Source organism: Acinonyx jubatus, chromosome B2 (assembly GCF_027475565.1).
Source record: "Acinonyx jubatus isolate Ajub_Pintada_27869175 chromosome B2, VMU_Ajub_asm_v1.0, whole genome shotgun sequence".
Lineage (NCBI taxonomy): Eukaryota > Metazoa > Chordata > Mammalia > Carnivora > Felidae > Acinonyx > Acinonyx jubatus.
In genome coordinates, this window is record NC_069385.1 from 61,263,512 (window position 1) to 61,278,486 (window position 14,975).

Genomic DNA, 14,975 nt, shown 5'->3' on the forward strand with positions numbered 1-14,975 from the left:
ACTTTGGGCAGTATGGACATTTTAGCAATATTATTTCCAATCCATGTATGAAGGATATATTTCTATTTATCTGTGTTTTCTTTAATACCACTTATCCATATTTTATATTTTCAGTGCATAAGCCCTTTACCTCTTTGATTAAATGTATTCCTATTTTATTCCTTTAGTTGGTATTGCAAATGAGATCATTTTATTAATTTCCTTTTCAGATGGCTTATTCTTAGTGTATAGAAATGCCACTGATTTTTGTATGTTGATTTTATACCCTGCAACTTTACTGAATTTATTTATTAGTTGTAACAATTTTTTGCTTAGTCAGGGTTTTCTGCATATGTATATATATATATATATATATATATATATATATATATATATATGTGTATATATATATATACATATATATATATATATAATCATGTCATCTGCAAATAGTGATTGATTTTCCTTCTTCCTTTCCAATTTGGTGTTTTTTTATTTCATTTTCTTGTCTAATTACTCTGGCTAGGACTTTAAGTAGTATGTTGAATAGAAGTGACAAGAGTGGGCATCCTTGCCTCTTACTAAATCTCAAAAGAAAAGCTTTTAGTTTTTCACCATTGAGTATGATGTTAGCTGACAGCCTTTCATATATGGGCTTCAGTGTGTTGCAGTAAGTTCCTTATAAACCTATTTTGTTTAGAGTTTTTATTTTGAATGGATGTTGAATATTATCAGATGCTTTTTCTGTATCTATTGAAATGCTCCTGTGGTTTTTATCTTTCATTCTGTTAATTTAGTATATCACATCAATCAATTTATATGTGTTGAGCCATCCTTGAATCCAGGGATAAATCCCATTTGATCATCGTACATGATCCTTTTAATGTGCTGTTAAATTCAGTTTGTTAGAATTTTATTGAGGACTTTTGCATCTAATTTTATTAGAAATATTGGCCTGTACTTTTCTTATTGTATCTTTGGTATCTGAGGATACTGGCCTCATAAAATAAGTTTGGAAATATTCTCTCCTCTTCTGTTTTAAGGATGATTGATATTAATTCTTCTTTGAATGTTTGGTGCAATTCACCAGTAAAGCCATTTGGTTCTGGGCTTTTCCTTGTTAGGAATTTTTTGCTTGTTTGTTTTTTGTTTTGTTTATTGACTCGGTCTCTTTACCCATCAATGGTCTATTTAGGCTTTATATTTCTCTTGATTCAGTCTTGATAGGTTGCATGTTTCTAGCAATTTCTTTTAGGTTACCTAATTTGTTCACATATGATTGTTCATATTCATTGTTCTTATGATTCTTTGTATTTTTGTGATATCATTTGTAACGTCTCCTTGCATTTCTAAATTTTTTTTTCATTTTTTATTTTGGAGAGAGAGAGAGAGAGAGCTTGAGCAGGAGAGGGGGGCAGGGGGAGAGAGAAAGAGAATCCCAAGCAGGCTCAGCATGGAGCCCAATGTGGGGCTTGATCCCACGACCTGAGATCATTACTTGGAATCATGACCTGAGCCGAAATCAAGAGGACACTCAACCAACTGAGCCCCCTAGGCACCTCTCCTCTTTCATTTCTAATTTTATTTGCCTTCTCTCTTTTTTAAAAAATGTGGATTCTGATTTAGCAGTTCTAGGTGCAGTCTGAGATTCAGCATATCTAATAAGTTCCCAGGTTGAGCCAATATTGCTAGTGCACAGACCCCACTTTGAGCTGCAAGGAGTTATGTCCAATGGAAATGCAAAGGAGGAGACAGACAGGAGAAACTTTCCAAAAATAAAGTTGGTTATGCAGACTGAAGAAGAGGAATTGTTTTGATATTTCCAGCCTATGGGAAATTTACCAGCTGAAATGATAACCCAGGAAGAGGACCAGCTGCAATCTGTATTCATTAAATAGAGCTTCTGCCTGTCTGTTCTTAAATCAATTTTAAAAATAAAAAAGGCTGAACCCATTCTTTTAGCAATTATGAAAATCAGGCTACCAGTAGTAGCTAACAGTGCTAACAGTAGTAGCTAACACATCAACTTATTTATTCAACTCTATTGTTTATTAGCAACCCACTGAAAACAATCATCTCTGGTTACTTAAATCAGGATTGATGTTGACATGGAAAGACATAACACAGACAGCAGGGGCTAATTATTTCATTAAGAGTTCAGAGAAAGGGAAAAGGGGGGAAACTATAGGCTATAAAGTTAATCAACCTGTGTTTACATCCCTAAATTTCTGCTTACTAGCTGTAATACTTTGAGCAAGTTCTTTAACTGTTCTAACCCTCATCTATAAACTGAGAATGATCATATCACCTAATTCACAGTTTTTTGTGTGTGAGCCGTAAACAGCACACTTAGAACACTAGTGTAAATATTTAGTACTTTTAGTACCATCATCATCTTCATTGTCATCATCACTTTTAAATACTCTAGAAATTGAAAAACACATGAACAATATTTTACAACCTCTCCTGTTGAGAAGTACAGTCTATTTCTCCATCCCTTTAAGCTAGGTTGATCTTGTGACTGCCTTTGACCAACAGACTAGCAGAAGTGACATTGTGTAAGTTCCAAAGTGTAGGCCCTCACGACCACTTGCAGCATCTACCTGTGCCCTCTCGAACCCTGCCGTAAGACACCATGTTATAAAGCCAGTCTAGCCTACCAGAGGATGAGAAACTATGTGGAAGAGAACTGAGGCACTCAGCTGGTAGCCAACACCAACTCCCAGATGTGGCTGAGACCATCTTGGACCTTACAGTTCAGCTGACTGTCCAGCATTCAGTCACTTGAGTGGCCCAGGTAAAAGCAACAGAGGAACCACCCAACCAACTGGGAATTGGGAAAAATTATAAATTGTTATTTAAGTCATAAGCTTTGGGGCAATTTGTTCCACAGCAATAGGTAACTGAAATAGCATCCATGAAGGTAAAAATTAATAAAATGGCCTTGGATGGGGCACCTGGGTGGCTCAGTCGGTTGAGTGTCCAACTTCAGCTCAGGTCATGATCTCGCGGTTCGTGAGTTCGAGCCCAGCGTTGGGCTCTGTGCTGGCAGCTCAGAGCCTAGAGCCTGCTTCGGATTCTGTGTATCCTTCTCTCTCTGCCCACCCCCACTTGTGTCTGTGTCTCTCTGTCTCAAAAATAAATAAATAAATGTAAAAATTAATTAATTAATTAATTAATTAAATGGCCTTGGTGATTAAAAAAAGTTCTAAGCCTCTAAAGTATTACAATTATCATGAACCTTGATTCCTTCCTTTCTTCCTTTATTCTATAAAGATTTATTGAGCATCTAGCATATTCCATATAGTAAATTAAGTTTCAGTTATGGATTTATGAACAAAACATTTTCCTGCCCTTACAGAGTTTATGGTCTGGTTAGCATCACAAATGTGAACACAGAAATACATATATAATTATAAATTGTGATGAGTGCCTAAAGGAGACAATAACAGAGACAAACCTTAGTTCTACTGGAGAGTTTTTTATCAGTGCTTAGACACAGAGATGCTGTGAAATAAATTCTTCCCCATTGATTTTATTCTAAAGGAAATGGCTGTTGCATCAAACTCAAAATGCTTAGACTATGAGGAAACTGTTGTTCCATCTCTTTTCTATTTAAAATAGTAGATATAAATAAACTATCTCCAGAGATGGAGAAACCAGATGGATTTGAAAATTCAAGCTCACACTGAATATAATTAAGTTGGAAAGGGAGAGAATCTAATGACGCCTGAGATTATAGGTGCCCAGGAGACAGGCAAAGGGCTAACTTATTTTTAACACTACACTAGTCTCAGCAGTAAGGAAAATTCAAACTTGATTAAAGTCTCTGAGGAGGTGAAAAGCAAATGAAGAGAGGAAAAAAATGTGGCTATTGGAGAGTAATTAACATTTTGACCCAGTTGCCAGCCTGAGTAGGTGTTCACTGCTTATTAACAAAGCTGGGTTTCCTGGGTCATTGCAAATGAGAAGGTCTCGTGAAAGCACTGTGGGTGTTGTTTACTATTTGTTTCTGAAGAATGTATACCTGAAAAGATAAGTAAGTTTGGGTAAAGCACTTCCTCAGCAGGAATGGAGGATTGCTTTCTGCACAGAGGAGGCCTTATTTGCATTCCCAAATGGAAGCTTCTGGGATAACTGGATCAGACAGATGACAAAATGACCCTTAACCCTGAAGGGCTTGATAATGGTCATGTCCCAGGTGACTGTGATTGAGACTTAAATATAGCCTGGTCTACAAAGCCCATCACAATTGAACCCTAATGGTCATTCCCCTCTACTTACCTTAAAATTTGGTCATATACGTAGGGTATACATTCACTTATCCAGGCTTTTTTATGTGCCATTCCTGCTACCTAGAATACCCTTTTGCTCTCCACCTAAGAAACTCTTGTTCTTCAGTCCCAATGTAAATGTCATTTCTTTACACTCCTACTCCCAAAGTAAGCCAAATTAATCATTTCTTTGTTGGTACTTACATACTACTCTGTGGTGTCCTCTATTATATATAGCATAACCAGTAATAGCATTTATGTACTTGTCTTACCCACTACACTTGTAAGCTCCTCCAACCAGAAAAAATCTAACTCATCTTAGTACTGGTGAAACTTCAGTAGCTATCACATAACAGGTGTCCAGGTAACAACTGAGTGAATAAATAAATCAGAAAGGAAAGAAGATAAAGAATACTTTGAAGGGATGTTGGGGTTTCTGTGTGTATGTGTTGTGTATATATATATATATATATTTTTTTGAAGTTGCCATGCCCATATATGACTATGGGTATAAATATATGCATACACACATATATACACATATATTTATACCCATAGTCATATATGGGCATGGAAAGATATATATCTAAATGTTAACATATAGGAAGATTTCTCATATAAATCACGAAAAGACTTGTGATTGAGATACCTTACAAATCTCTTTAAACTTCTCCTTTTCATTTTTTTTTTACTTTGAATGTAGCAATAAAGCACTGGCATATCACTTGTGTATTAAAATGCTTGCAGACATTTTGCCTTTACTTAGGTTTTAGCTAGGGTTTTCTAAAAGGCATCTGATTTGCACTTCTTAAGATTTAATGTGAATAAAAAAGATTTTATATATGACTATATATATATATGACTATATATATATATATGACTATATATATATATATATAAACTGAGGGTTGCTGACGGGGTGTTGGGTGGCAGAGATGGGCTAAATGGCCAATGGGCATTAAGGAGGGCATGTGTTGGGATGAGCACTGGGAGTTATATGTAAGTGGTGAATTACTAAATTCTATTCCTGAAAAAAAAATAAAGATTTAATGTGAAAAAATATAAATAAATGAGACAAAAAGATTTAATGTGGTTTCAAATGTCTTACTATGAATCTATGAGAACAATATTTGATAAATGTTGCAAGTGCTTACTGTAAAACTTGGACCTCTGTAAACTAATTTCTAAACTTCAAAAAATTGTAGTACATTTTAAGAATATTTGAAAGTTCAAAGAATAATACTCAATTCTATCTTCTTTTCAAATGAATCAAAATCCCATAAATGTTATCAAGCAAATAACTACAGGTTCTAAAGACATCTGGTTGTATCCAGTGTCTTTTCTACCTGAATAAGTTCATCCTTGCTTCCATAGAATTATTATAATTTCATGGGCATTTGAATATATTCTTGCTTTCAAGATATGTTTTTAAATAATGCTTATTTCTTCTCTGAATTTATAAAGAATATAAAAATGCTTAGTATAGAGAATTTGGGAAGCAAATATGTAATTTTTTAGAAGAAAATAAAAATCATCCCAAATTCAGTAGCCTGAGATAATTATTGCTAATATTTTATCATAATAATATTTTATTAGAAAAATAATATATGTAGAAAATTTAGAAATAAAAAATAAAATGAAAATCACAGTATTTTATATATTGTTTTTTCCTAAGCATATACATTATTTTAACACATATTGGGCCATGGTATACATTTTTAAATGTTTTAAATGTAGATTACTCCCAGTCTTTTTGAGGTTATAACTAATACTGCAGTGGTGGACTTTGAATATAGGTATTTGTCTGAGTTTTTAACTACTTTTTCAGAACATGTTTATAGAAGAGAAAGAAATAGATCAAAGAGTACCCAGTTTTTAAAACTTTTAATATATGCTGCAAAAATACTTTCCAAAAAGCTACCACCGTGGAACTTCCTACCTGGAATGGATAAGAGCATTTGTTCCCCATCTCCTCAATAACCCTCAGCATTATTACTATTTGTCTCTGATAAATGACAGGCCAAAGTTGTTTCTCAATAATTTTGCATATTTCTTTGATGATGAGGTGAAGTTAGGCATTTTTCAAATCTTAACTGGTTATTTGTATTTCATTTACTGGGAATTAAGCCCCTCGAGGACAGGGGTGTTTTCCTGTACCAAAATCCTCCGTATCTGCCATACTGTAATCACTTAATAACTGCTGTAGAAAGAATGGTATTTTCCCACACTCTTACCATTCGTTACATTGGTTTTTAACCTTTGTTTTAATTTCCAAAAGCTAAAAAGTATACTAGATGCTTATTGCAATTATTTTCCCCCAATTTCTCATTTCCTTTTAATCTTGTTTATAGTGTTCTTTCATGAACAGTCTTTGATTTTTATATAGTCATCCACTGGCTTACTTTGTGATTTCTTCTATTGTTTTTATGGCTTTATGAACTCCTTTTCAATTCTGAGATGATTTTCAGTGTAAACATAGTTCTTGTTGGATGGGAGAGGGTATTTATTACTTCTGTTAAGGTATTTAATTTGCAGACAGAGATTCAGAGCCTTGTGAGAATGACTTGAGGAGTAATTGGTGTGTTCAGGCAATCCCTAAGAAGTGAAAATGTGAGACTTTGGAAAGTATACATATTTCCTTACAAGTATTCTTACTCTGGGGTGAATCACCTGAGCCTATAAAACTCAGTGTGCACTTTTCTGGGTAGGGTCTGAACAGATCCGTGATTCCAAAATGGTTCATAAGAATCATAAGATGGTCTTCAAAGAATTTTCACATTTGACACTATCCCCAACGTTTAAACTTAAACAACTTTTCTTCAAATCCAGAGTTTGACATCCCACAAAAAGAAGAATAGACTGAAGAACAGCAACTGAAGTTTTTAGGTTGAAGAATAAATTTAGCACGAGCTTTTCTGAAGATGCCGTCATGCTGAACCCAAACCTAACTAATGATAATGTAAAACACTGGGTGCCAGCATTACATGGGTACCAGCCCATGTGTATGTCATTGAAAATTCAATGGACCCTATGGTCTAACATGTCAATCTTTTCACATAATTTAAAATCATAAAAATCTCCCAAATTGGATAAGACCATATAAACCTATGAGCCTTACAATCCTACCTCATCATCTCTCCAAAATATCTCCAACAGCAGTCACCAAATTTGATTAACTATTTCTAGGAATGGGAAGCTCTTTGCTTTTTTTAGACAGTTTATTGCAGAATTTCTCCCTCCAGGCCTTATTTCACGAAGATCTAAGTTTTCCATTTATCTTCCTGAAACAATGGAGCACAGGTAACCAGGAACACAAGTTATCTGCAGGAAATCTGCTGAAACAACTTCTCAGCCTTCTTAAATGGATAAGCTGAGACATAATCAAAACAATATGTCACTGCTCTGTACAGATTTCTTGCTGAAACAGTGTAAGATTTTGAATACAGAGTGCTCCTTAAAAATGAAGGCAGAATTTAAGTTATAAAAAGAATATAGTAAAGTATAAGCTATATTGGTGTTTAGACTTCCTAACTTGGGGAAACATATATGGTAGTTAGTTTTCTGTGTAGGCAAACATTGAAGTATAAGGTCGGTCTATTTCCACAAAACTGGCCAGTTATTTTGACAAAGCTAAGCAAATGAGCAGAGATATTATAGATTTTGACTTGGAGAAATTCCCAATGCCAACATGGGCAAATGTCTCTGGGAATTGCCCAACACCAGACTGTGACTTAGAAAAAAATCCTGCCATCTAGATTCCTATAACAATGTAAGGAGCATGTAGAACTGAATGTGCCATTATCTTTTAGTAAAAATGTGCATATGGATGCAAAAACACATATGAAATAACTTCAGCATCTTTAAATACTTATTTTCTAAAAAAAAAATTTATTATTTACCCAAAAAAAAGCACATAGACTAGATACTGGAATTAGCCTGTTAATTTCTACATCACCCAGGGCAATAAAGAAAGTTCAATCCGAAACCTATGGGGAAGGCAGTGCTCAATTAGGATGAACTCAAAGGTAACATGTTATGGACTTTCATCACCACATCTAGATCTCTAAAGAAAAGAATTCTGCTCTAGTTAAAACACTCTTTTGAGTCTTGTGCTCTGCTTTAAGTTATTTTTATGATGGGTTTTGGCATATAGCTTTTTTAATGCTTGTCTATTTATATAAAATACTACTAACAGTGCTTTTCAAGGTGCAGGTCACAACCAAGAGCCATGAAACCAGGTTAGTGGCTCTCGACCAGCTGTTTTTTCTCTTTCCCCCCTTAATTGAGTTGTGTATTCATGTGTATGTTGCATGTCCACATACATGCACTAGTGTGTGATATAAAATGTATTTCTTATTCTAGGTCAAAATAAAATATATTTGAAAGACATTCTTCTATAGATTAGAGAATAGAGATCAATAAATGATAGATTGGTGAAATCTATTTTGGTGAAAATCTAAACATGATAATATTTTTCTTAAAAGTTGTTTCTACCATATGCTATTAAAGAGTTTTTTTTTTTTAATGGCTTCATCTTCACAACTCTCCTGTGTGGAAGAATCAGACTTAATTAAATGGTGCTGTCAACTTTACCTTAAAGGAATGGATTTCTACAGATAGTAGCTGCCAATTTTTATGTGCCAAACCAAAGATCTTTCAAGAACACAGAGTAAGATTTCGGAGTTGTGACTAAGAATGAAATAGCCATGGTAATTTTTTTAGTGTTTATTTATTTTGAGAGAGAGAAAGAGAGTGCACATGCATGCAAGCAGGCTAGGGGCAGAGAAAGTGGAAAGAGAACCCCAAGCAGGCTCCACACTGTCAGCACAGAGCCAGATACGGGGCTAGATCTCACGAACCATGAGACCATGACCTGAGCAGAAATCAACAGTCAGATGTTTAACTGGACTAAGCCACCCAGGTGCCCCAATTATAATTTATTTCTGATGACAACAATTTAGATCAGGTCAAAGCACAGACACAGGAAGCATAAAATACCATGTATACAGCACGCTTAACTTGCTTCTCTCAACAGCCAAGTCCCAATTATCTATAAATTGACTATCTACAGTGTGAATTGTTCATGTAAAATTCTCACAGATAAAACCAGGGCATGCATATATATTCTCCATTGCCATGCTCCTCTTGCTTCTTTGGCTTAGACACAAGATGCCAAATGCTTGCCTAAACCACAGCTGGGAATCCAAGCTCCTAGATCACCATCCCAGATTTGCCTGATTGAGTCTCTGATATTAGCCAAACCCATTTCCCACCTTACCTCCGCCTGTCCACCTCCAGTAAAGAGATCTCTGCCAACCCTGCAAGCCCCTCTTCTTGATTATCTTCTTTGTTTATACCACACTGCTTTTCAACAATAAATCCCAATGCATAATGGCCATGCATTTAATTTGGAGTCTCATGGTAAATTACAAACTTCATGGACTGTGAGACTCATCAACTACAATAAACTCCATCTTGTGTACTGGTCCAAATGCAGCTAGAATTTTTCACTAGATTATTCAGGCACTCTGACAATTTTCAAGAGACTTAGTAAGGGGGAAAAAAGTTTCGTGATCATTTGACTGTATGGTGGTATGCTTAAAGAACAGAATTAAACACACTCAGCATGTTTCTATTTTTCCCTCAACTGCAAGAGATCTTCAAGGCTACAACCAACCCCACTAATGGCACACACACACACACACACACACACACACACACACACACAAAAAGCTCTTAATTGGGAGTCATGATAATATGATAGTTCCTATTTTCTATAATGGTAGACCCTAAGTCCTGTTCCTCTACCACTAAAATGATGCAGAATAGAACTAAGTGTTCATAGATAGGCACTGTAGACACCCAATTGAAGCAAAAGTAAAGCCAAGCAAAAGTAGGGGGAAGACAGAAACATTATGAAGGACAAATACTGGAAGAATATTGGACTTAGAATAGTTGATTAGAGATACTGAGCAAGATGGCGGAACAGCATGGAAGTTTTTTGTCTGTCTCACATCCATGATATACAGCCAGACCAACACTAAACCATCCTGCACACCTAGAAAACTGATTTGAGGACTAACACAACAATCTGCACACCTGAACCACAGAATTCATCAGGTAATGGTGCAGAGGTGAACTTGGGGAGCGAGAAGCCCGGCATGGAGGGAGCCACTTTTGCCGGCGGAGACAGACAGAAACGGGGCCAGGTAGGGGGGTGTAAATACGGGAAAAGCACCCCTCCCTGAAAGTAGCTGGAGAGAAAGTGGAATATTGGAAACAGCCACTGGGACTAAACTAAAAAGGGAGAAAGGAGAAAGGAGAGGGTTTAAATTCCATTAAGACTGTAAACAAGGGGAGCACAGAGCCTGCAACTCCACAGCTCTATACCTGGCAGTGCTCTGGTGGGAAGGGCGAATCACCAGGAGCAGAGTGGAGTCGAGGAGGTTCTCGGGCCATACGGGGAGAAGTGGTTCCAGTGCTGGAAGGACATTTGGTAGAGGCTGTGAGGCAACCTGGGCCCAGCAGACCCCAGAGAACAGCCACATTCGCTGGTGCTGGAACAAGGTCATTAAGGGTGAAGGCTGATGCCAGATGTGTGTTGTAACTTTCCATAATCCCTGAAATGCTGCTGCTACACTATCTCGCAAACCTTTTCTGGGGCGGGCTGGGACCTGGCCGCAGCATCGGGGCACCGGCAACAGCAGGGTCCCGCAAGCGTTCCTGAGTGCAGCTGGCATTCAGCCATTGCTCGGTGAGACCCTCCCACAGAGGGTTGGAACGGGTCAAAGCCGCAGTCCTTCAGAAGTAAGGGGCTGGGGAAAACAGTCACATCTGAAACAAAACTTGGGAGAGAGGTACTGCCTGGGGCCTGGTCACAGACAGTGAAAAAGCAGGGAGTGGACGAAAGCAGAAGACAGAGGACAGATGCACAATTCCTGAATGGGGAGAACAGAGTTCCGATACTAGACACTGGGTAGCTGGGTGACACCATTTTCACCGCTCCCGCGCATGTGCATATGCACCTACAAGCAACACAACAATCCACCTCAGTAGGCTAGAAGCACCATCTAGTGGAAAACGGAGCTGTAACACTAAGCCCCGCCCAACTGGGCCAACCTCACTCTTCAAGAACACAAGTCTCACCGCCTGCTTAGTTTATGGACTATAAAGCGCTTCATAGTCTGACTTCTAGGGGAAAACAAAGTAATTTCAGTCATATTTCAATCTGTTAGCAAGTCCATCTATTCAATTTTCTTTTTTTCTCTTTTTCAGTTCTTTTCTTTTTCTTGAATACAGAAAAGCTTCATTTTTATTTTCAATTTTTATTAAAAATATTTTCCTTTAATTTTTTACTATATTTTTTACTTTTATGTAAATTTTTTCAAATTCTATTTTACTTCCATAATTTTATTTCAGTCTACTACAGTGTATTCACTTTTTCAAATTTTCAAACTATTTCCTTTTTTTTCTTTTTTCTCTTTTTTGTTTCCTTTTCCATGAATACAGAAAGAGAAAAAATTCATTTTTATTTTTAATTTTTATTAAAAATATTTTTTAGTTTTTTTCTACTACATTCTTTACTTTTGTATAATTATTTTCAAATTCTATTTCTTCCATCATTTCATTTTAGTCTACATCAGTGTATTCATTTTTTCAAATTCTAAAATGATTCCCTTTTTTTCCCCTTTTTTCTCTAATCTATCAAACCACTTTCAACACCCAGACCAAAACACACCTAGGATCTAGCATCATTTATTCGATTTTTTGTGTCTGTGTGTTTTTAATTTTTTAATTTTAATAGTTTTTTTAATTTTGACTTTGTTAATTTTAATTTTTCTACCTCATTAATTCCTTTTCTTCCTTCAAAGTGACAAAACAAAGGAATTCACCCCAAAAGAAAGAGCATGAAGAAGCAACAGCCAGGGATTTAACCAACACAGATACAAGCAGGTGTCTGAACCAGAATTTAGAATCATGATAATAAGAATACTAGCTGGAGTCAAAAATAGCCTAGAATCCCTTTCTGCGGAGTTAAAAGAAGTAAAAACTAGTCAGGATGAAATAAAAAATGCTATAACTGAGCTGCAATCACAGATGGATGCCATGGCGGCAAGGATGGATGAAGCAGAACAGAGAATCTGCGATATAGAGGACAAACTTACGGAGAATAATGAAGCAGAAAAAAAGAGGGAGATTAAGGCAAAAAGCACAATTTAAGAATTAGAGAAATCAGTAACTCATTAAAAAGGAACAACATCAGAATCATAGGGGTCCCAGAAAAGGAAGAGAGAGAAATAGGGGTAGAAGGGTTATGTGAGCAAATCATAGCAGAAAACTTTCCTAACCTGGGGAAAGACACAGACATCAAAATTCAGGAAGCATAGAGGACGCCGTTAGATTCAACAAAAACCGACCATCAACAAGGCATATCATAGTCAAATTCACAAAATACTCAGGCAAGGAGAGAATCATGAAAGCAGCAAGGGAAAAAAAGTCCCTAACCTACAAGGGAAGACAGATCAGTTTATCCACAGAAACTTAGCGGCCAGAAAGGAGTGACAGGACATAGTCAATGTGCTGAATCAGAAAAATATGCAGCCAAGAATTCTTTATCCAGCAAGGCTGCCATTCAAAATAGAAGGGGAGATAAAAAGTTTCCCAGACAAACAAAAATTAAATGAGTTTGTGACCACTAAACCAGCCCTGCAAGAAATTTTAAGGGGGACTCTCTGAGGGGAGAAAAGATGAAAATATAAATAAATAAAAACAAACAAACAAACACCAAAAGCAACAAAGATTAGAAAAGACCAGAGAGCTCCACCAGAAACTCCAACTCTACAAGCATCATAATGGCAATAAATTCATATCTTTCAGTACTCACTCTAAACATTAATGGACTCAATGCTCTAATCAAAAGACATAGGGTAATAGAATGGATAAGAAAACAAGATCCATCAATATGCTGTTTACAAGAGACCCACTTTAGACCTAAAGACACCTTCAGATTGAAAGTAAGGGAATGGAGAACCATCTATCATGCTAATGGTCAACAAAAGAAAGCCAGAGTAGCCATACTTATATCAGACAATCTAGACTTTAAAATAAAGACTGTATCAAGAGATTCAGAAGGGCATTATATCATAATCAAGGGGTCTATCCACAAAGACCTAAAAATTGTAAACATTTATGTGCCAAATGTGGGAGAAGTCAAATATATCAATCAATTAATCACAAACATAAAGAAACTCATCGATAGTAATACTATAATAGTAGGAGACTTCAACACCCCACTCACAGCAATGGAATGACCATCTAATCAAAAAATCAACAAGGAAACAATGGCTTTGAATGACACATTGGACCAGATGGACTTAACAGATATATTCAGAACATTTCATCCTAAAGCAGCAGAATATACATTCTTCTCCAGTGCACATGGAACGTTCTCCAGAACAGACCATATACTGGGACACAAATCAGCCCTAAGTAAGTACAAAAAGATCGAGATCATATCGTGCATATTTTCAGACCACAACGCTATGAAACTTGAAATCAACCACAAGAAAAAATTTGGAAAGGTAACAAATACTTGGAGACTGAAGAACATCCTACTAAAGAATGAATGGGCTAACCAAGCAGTTAAAGAGGAAATTAAAAAGTATATGGAAGTCAAAGAAAATGATAGCACCACAACCCAAAACCTCTGGGATGCAGCAAAGGCGGTCATAAGAGGAAAGTATATAGCAATCCAGGCCTTCATAAAGAAGGAAGAAAGATCTCAGATATACAACCTAACCTTACACCTTAAGGAGCTGGAAAAAGAACAGCAAATAATACCCCAAAACAGCAGAAGACAGGAAATAATAAAGATTAGAGCAGAAATTAATGCTATTGAAACCAAAAAAAAAAAAAAAAACAACAACAACAACAACAAAAAAACAGTAGAACAGATCAATGAAACCAGAAGCTGGTTCATAAGCCACTATCCAGTTTGATCAAAAAGAAAAAGGAAAGGACCCAAATAAATAAAATCAAGAATGAAAGCGGAGAGATCACAACCAACACAACCGAAATAAAAACAATAATAAGAGAATATTATGAGCAATTATATGCCAATAAAATGGGCAATCTGGAAGAAATGGACAAATTCCTACAAACATATACACTACCAAAACTGAAACAGGAAGAAATAGAAAATTTGAACAGTCCCATAACCAGTAAGGAAATAGAATTAGTAATCAAAAATCTGCTAAAAAACAGGAGTCCAGGGCCAGAATGCTTTCCAGGGGAATTCTACAAAACATTGAAGAAAGAGTTAACACCTATTCTCTTGAAACTGTTCCAAAAAATAGAAATGGAAGGAAAACTTCCAAACTTTCTATGCAGCCAGCATAACCTTGATTCCAAAACCAGACAGAGACCCCACTAAAAAGGAGAACTACAGACCAATTTCCCTGATGAACATGGATGCAAAAATCCTCAACAAGATATTAGCCAACCGGATCCAACAATACACTAAAAAAATTATTCACCACGACCAAGTGGGATTTATACCTGGGATGCAGGGCTTGTTCAATATCCGCAAAACAATTAACGTGATTCAGCATATCAATAAAAGAAAGGACAAGAACCATATGATCCTCTCAGTAGATGCAGAGAAAGCATTTGACAAAATACAACATCCTTTCTTGATAAAAACCCTCAAGAAAGTAGGGTTAG